Genomic DNA, 6,421 nt, shown 5'->3' with positions numbered 1-6,421 from the left:
AGGAGGGGGGGAGTCCTCCTCCTAGTGGGAGTAGGACTCCCCTTTCCTAGTCCAACTAGGAAGGAGGAAGGGGGGAGGAAAGAGAGGGAGAGGGAGAGGGAAAGAGGGGCCGCGCCCCCCTCCCCTAGTCCAATTCGGACTCCCCATGGGAGGGGGCGCGCCACCTCCTGGGCTGCTGCCCTCTCTCTCCCCTCAGGCCCACTAAGGCCCAATACTTCCCCGGGGGGTTCCGGTAACCCCTCCGGCACTCCGGTTTTCTCCGAAATCACCCGGAACACTTCCGGTGTCCGAATATAGTCGTCCAATATATCAATCTTTATGTCTCGACCATTTCGAGACTCCTCGTCATGTCCGTGATCACATCCGGGACTCCGAACAAACTTCGGTACATCAAAACTTATAAACTCATAATAAAACTGTCATCGTAATGTTAAGCGTGCGGACCCTATGGGTTCGAGAACTATGTAGACATGACCTAGAACTATTCTCGGTCAATAACCAATAGCGGGACCTGGATGCCCATATTGGTTCCTACATATTCTACGAAGATCTTTATCGGTCAAACCGCATAACAACATACGTTGTTCCCTTTGTCATCGGTATGTTACTTGCCTGAGATTTGATCGTCGGTATCCAATACCTAGTTCAATCTCGTTACCGGCAAGTCTCTTTACTCGTTCTGTAATGCATCATCCTGTAACCAACTCATTTGGTCACATTGCTTGCAAGGCTTATAATGATGTGCATTACCGAGAGGGCCCAGAGATACCTCTTCGATGATCGGAGTGACAAAACCTAATCTCGAAATACGCCAACTCAACATGTACCTTCGGAGACACCTGTAGTACTCCTTTATAATCACCCAGGTACGTTGTGACGTTTGGTAGTACCCAAAGTGTTCCTCCGGTAAACGGGAGTTGCATAATTCTCATAGTTACAGGAACATGTATAAGTCATGAAGAAAGCAATAGCAGTATACTAAACGATCAAGTGCTAGGCTAACGGAATGGGTCATGTCAATCACATCATTCTTCTAATGATGTGATCCCATTAATCAAATGACAACACATGTCTATGGTTAGGAAACATAGCCATCTTTGATTAATGAGCTAGTCAAGTAGAGGCATACTAGTGACTATATGTTTGTCTATGTATTCACACATGTATCATGTTTCCGGTTAATACAATTCTAGCATGAATAATAAACATTTATCATGATATAAGGAAATAAATAATAACTTTATTATTGCCTCTAGGGCATATTTCCTTCATGTATTGGGTGTGTTGGGGACACTAGAGACTCTTTGTTATTTGGTTGCAGGGTTGTTTGAGAGAGACCATCTTCATCCTATGCCTCCCACGGATTGATAAACCTTAGGTCATCCACTTGAGGGAAATTTGCTATTGTCCTACAAACCTCTGCACTTGGAGGCCCAACAACGTCTACAAGAAGAAGGTTGCGTACTAGACATCAAGCACTTTTCTGGCGCTGTTGCTGGGGAGGTTAGTGCTTGAAGGTATATCTTTAGATCTTGCAATTGAATCTGTTTGTTTCTTGTTTTATCACTAGTTTAGTCTATAAAAGAAAACTACAAAAAAATGGAATTGAGGTTGCCTCATATGCTTCATCTTTATCATGTTTTTCTTGAAAATGATGGATCGGAAAATTGTGCCATAGTGTTAGAAGAAGAGTGCATTAAAATGTTTGGCACTAAATATTTGAATGGTGAGCATGGTTGCAATGTTGTTAGTTGAATTCCTTGAATATCCATTATGCTAATGACATGCAAATCCACAAGCTTGGGGATGCTATGTTTTATGAAGATGATATTTTTAGTCCCCCAAGTTTTGATGAGCAAATTAATTTTGATGATAGCATGCCTCCTATTTATGATGATTATATTGATGAAAGTGGGTTTAGAAGGGTGTCAACTTTAGGAAGTAATGATCCCACAATTTTGGAGGGTGTTGAATCTTATTGTGATAATTATGAAAGTGGATTTGGAGAGGTCATGACTTTATTTAGTGATGAATCCACTATTCCAGAAGAGGTTTGATTATGACAACAAAGTTGCTATCTACGATGATTACTGTGATGAGATGCATGCTTTGAAGAATAATGATAACCATGAAACTTGTCATCATGATTTTAATTTTCAATTGTATTATGCCTCACATGATAGTTATTTTATTGAGTATGCTCCCACTACTGTTCATGAGAATAATTTGGCTTATGTGGAGAGTACAAAAATTTCTATGCTTGTAGATCATGAAAAGAATGATTTATGTGGTGGTTATATTATTGAATTCATTCATGATGCTACTGAAAATTACTACGAGGGAGGAATATATGCTTGTAGGAGTTGCATGAAGTTTCCTCTCTATGTGCTTAAATTTTTAAAGTTTTGCTTGTTTGGACTTCCTATGCTAGTTGATTGTTGCTCCCATAAGTTGTTTGATCACAAAGTCCCTATGCATAGGAAGTCGGTTAGACTTAAATGTGCTAGTCATATTCTTCATGATGCTCCCATTATGTTTCAATTCTTATCTTTTATGTGAGCATCATTGAAATCATCATGCCTAGCTAAAAAGGCATTAAAGAAAAGCGCTTGTTGGGAGACAACCCAATATTTACACTTACTATTTTTGTGTGTTCACATGATTATGTTACTGTATTAATCATGTTTTATAGCTTTCGTTTCAATAAAGTGCAAAGAAGAACCTTTGGGAAGACTTGGGTGAAAGTTAATGTGATCTTGTTGTAAAAAACAGAAACTTTGCATTCACGAGGTTAGCTGTCATTTTTTTTACAGAAGAGTGATTTTAAGTTGGTTATTGTTGCAGAAGATTAATAGACAAATTACTCACGTCTACCAATTTATTTCAGAATTTTTGGAGTTACAGAAGTATTCGGGAGTTACAGATTACCACAGACTGTTATGTTTTTGACAGATTCTGTTTTCTATGTGTTGTTTGCTTATTTTGATGAATATATGAGTAGTATCGGAGGGTATGAACCATAGAGAAGTTGGAATACAATAGATATAACACCAATATGAATTTAGAATGAGTTCACAACAGTACCTAAGTGGTGATTTTATTTTCTTATACTAACAGAGCTTACAAGTTTTCTGTTGAGTTTTGTGTTGTGAAGTTTTCAAGTTTTGGGTAAAGATTCGATGGACTATAAGGAGTGGCAAGAGCCTAAGCATGGGGATGCCCAAGGAACCCCAAGGTAATATTCAAGTACAACCAAGAGCCTAAGTTTGGGGATGCCCCGGATGGCATCCCCTCTTTCATCTTCGTTCATCGGTAACATTACTTGGAGCTATATTTTTATTCACCACATGATATGTTGTTTTGCTTGGAGCGTCATTTTATTTTATTTTGTTTTGCTTGATGTTTGAATAATATCCTAAGATATGAAATTCTTTAATGTTAGAGAGTCTTCACATAGTTGCATAATTATTCAATTACTCATTGATCTTCACTTATATCTTTCGGAGTAGTTTGTCGTTTGCTCTAGTGCTTCACTTATATCTTTTTAGAGCACAGAGGTGGTTTTATTTTGAAGAAATAGATGAACTCTCATGCTTCACTTATATTATTTTGAGAGTCTTAAACAGCATGGTAATTTTCTTAGGTTATGAATTTAGTCCTAATATGATGGGCATCCAAAAGGGATATAATAAAAACTTTCATATAAAGTTAATTGAATACTATGAGAAGTTTGATTCCTTATGATTGTTTTGAGATATGAGGATGGTGATATTAGGGTCATGCTAGTGGGGTAATTGTGAATTTGAGAGATACTTGTGTTAAAGTTTGTGATTCCCGTAGCATGCACATGGTGAACCGTTATGTGATGAAGTTGGAGCATGATTTTTTTATTGTTTGTCATCCTTCGTGTGGAGGTCGGGATCGCGCGATGGTTAACTCCTACCAACCCTTCCCCTAGGAGCATGCGCGTAGTGCTTGGTTTTGATGACTTGTAGATTTTTGCAATAAGTATGTGAGTTCTTTATGACTAATGTTGAGTCCATGGATTATACGCACTCTCACCCTTCCACCATTGCTAGCCTCTCTAGTATCGCGCAACTTTCGCCGGTACCATACACCCACCATAACCTTCCTCAAAACAGCCACCATACCTACCTATTATGGCATTTCCATAGCCATTACGAGATATATTGCCATGCAACCTTCCACTATTCCGTTTATTATGACACGCTTCATCATTGTCATATTGCTTTGCATGATCATGTAGTTGACATCGTATTTGTGGCGAAGCCACCGTTCATAATTTTTTCATACATGTCACTCTTGATTCATTGCACATCCCGGTACACCGCCGGAGGCATTCATATAGAGTAATATTTTGTTCTAAGTATCGAGTTGTAATCCTTGAGTTGTAAGTAAATAAAAGTGTGATGATCTTCATTATTAGAGCATTGTCCCAGTGAGGAAAGGATGATGGAGACTATGGTTCCCCCACAAGTCGGGATGAGACTCCGGACGAAAAATAAATAAAAAATAAAAAAAGAGGCCAAAAAAATAGAAGGACAAAAAAACATAAAAAACAAGAAAAAGAGAGAAAAAGAGAGAAGGGGCAATGCTACTATCCTTTTACCACACTTGTGCTTCAAAGTAGCACCATGATCTTCATGATAGAGAGTCTCCTATGTTGTCACTTTCATATACTAGTGGGAATTTAACATTTTAGAACTTGGCTTGTATATTCCAATGATGGGCTTCCTCAAAATGCCCAAGGTCTTCGTGAGCAAGCGAGTTGGATGCACACCCACTTAGTTTCTTTTTGAGCTATCAAAGACTTATAGCTCTAGTGCATCCGTTGCATGACAATCCCTACTCACTCACATTGATATCTATTGATGGGCATCTCCATAGCCTGTTGATACGCCTAGTTGATGTGAGACTATCTTGTCCTTTTTGTCTTCTCCACAACCACCATTCTATTCCACCTATAGTGCTATGTCCATGGCTCACGCTCATGTATTGCATAAAGTTGAAAAAGTTTGAGAATACTAAAGTATGAAACAATTGCTTGGCTGAAACCGGGGTTGTGCATGATTTAAATATTTTGTGTGATGAAGATAGAGCATAGCAAAACTATATGATTTTGTAGGGATATCTTTCTTTGGCCATGTTATTTTGAGAAGACATGATTGCTTTGTTAGTATGCTTGAAGTCTTATCATTTTTATGTCAATACTAAACTTTTGTTTTCAATCTTATAGATCTGAATATTCTTGCCACAATAGAGGAGATTACATTGGTAAATATGTTAGGTAGCATTCCACATCAAAATTTGTTTTAATCATTTACCTACTGGAGGACGAGCATGAATTAAGCTTGCACTACAAAAAAATACACTTCCGTGATGATACTTGTTTGTCACAGTAGGTCACGTTTTCTGTCATGCATGTACATCCATGACGATTTTATGACAAAATCAAGATAGTCATACCTGTGTTGTCGTAGAAGTATTCCATGACATTACCAAAATTATTATCATGGAAGTGTCCACTTCCGTGACGATAAATCATGCGTCATAGAAGTGCTTTCGTCAAGGGTGACCGACACGTGGCATCCACCATAACGGAACGCTGTTAAGCTATCGGGTCTGGTTTTGGATCCGATAACCCGTTAATAGCCCCGACCAATGGGGATTTTCCATGTGTAAAATCATCATTGGCTGGAGGATAAAATAAACGTATTTCACGTTACTACATGTGCTCATTGGACAATATATATAACATGTAGAGTAAAATAGAGATGCAACAAGTGTACAACCTATTTGGCGAAGCCATGTCGATCTCAGCGTGATTGGGTTGGCCGGTGAGGATGCTCTGGCTAACTTGGCTGTCGGAGGAGGGGAAGAAGATCTTAGGCATCTGGAGATGGAGTCTGAGGTACTGCTCCGCTGTGATGGAGGGTTTCGTCATTGGAGCAGCTCGAGTGAGTTGTACGACGCCGAGGCTGAAGGAGGACAAGAGCGACAATGTTAACCTGAGTGGAATTCTAATAGCATCTCCAATAGATGACGTAAAATACATAACCACAAAGTGCTAGACGGAAAATACATCAGCCGCTCATCTTTGAACTTAACTGTCAAAACTGAATTTAACTGTCGAAATTGAATTTTGCTATCGAAACTGAATTTTACTGTCGAAACTAAACGCACTAGAGGTGAGGCTACACATCAGTCGACTGACTTTTTCATCTCTGGTCAGTTGATTTTGCAGCCGTTGGATACGAAATCAAGGTCCTGCAGTTCATCTTCAACCTCCACCCCCCTGAGCCGCCAGCCCCCATCGGCCAAACAGCTGCCCCCGCCGCCTGCGACCGGCAGTGCGCCGCCCCGCCCGCCCCAAAAACACTCCCCACCACCGATTCGCCGC

This window comes from Triticum dicoccoides, chromosome 5B (genome assembly GCF_002162155.2).
Source record: "Triticum dicoccoides isolate Atlit2015 ecotype Zavitan chromosome 5B, WEW_v2.0, whole genome shotgun sequence".
NCBI classification, from domain to species: domain Eukaryota; kingdom Viridiplantae; phylum Streptophyta; class Magnoliopsida; order Poales; family Poaceae; genus Triticum; species Triticum dicoccoides.
This window is presented reverse-complemented; position numbering follows the sequence as displayed.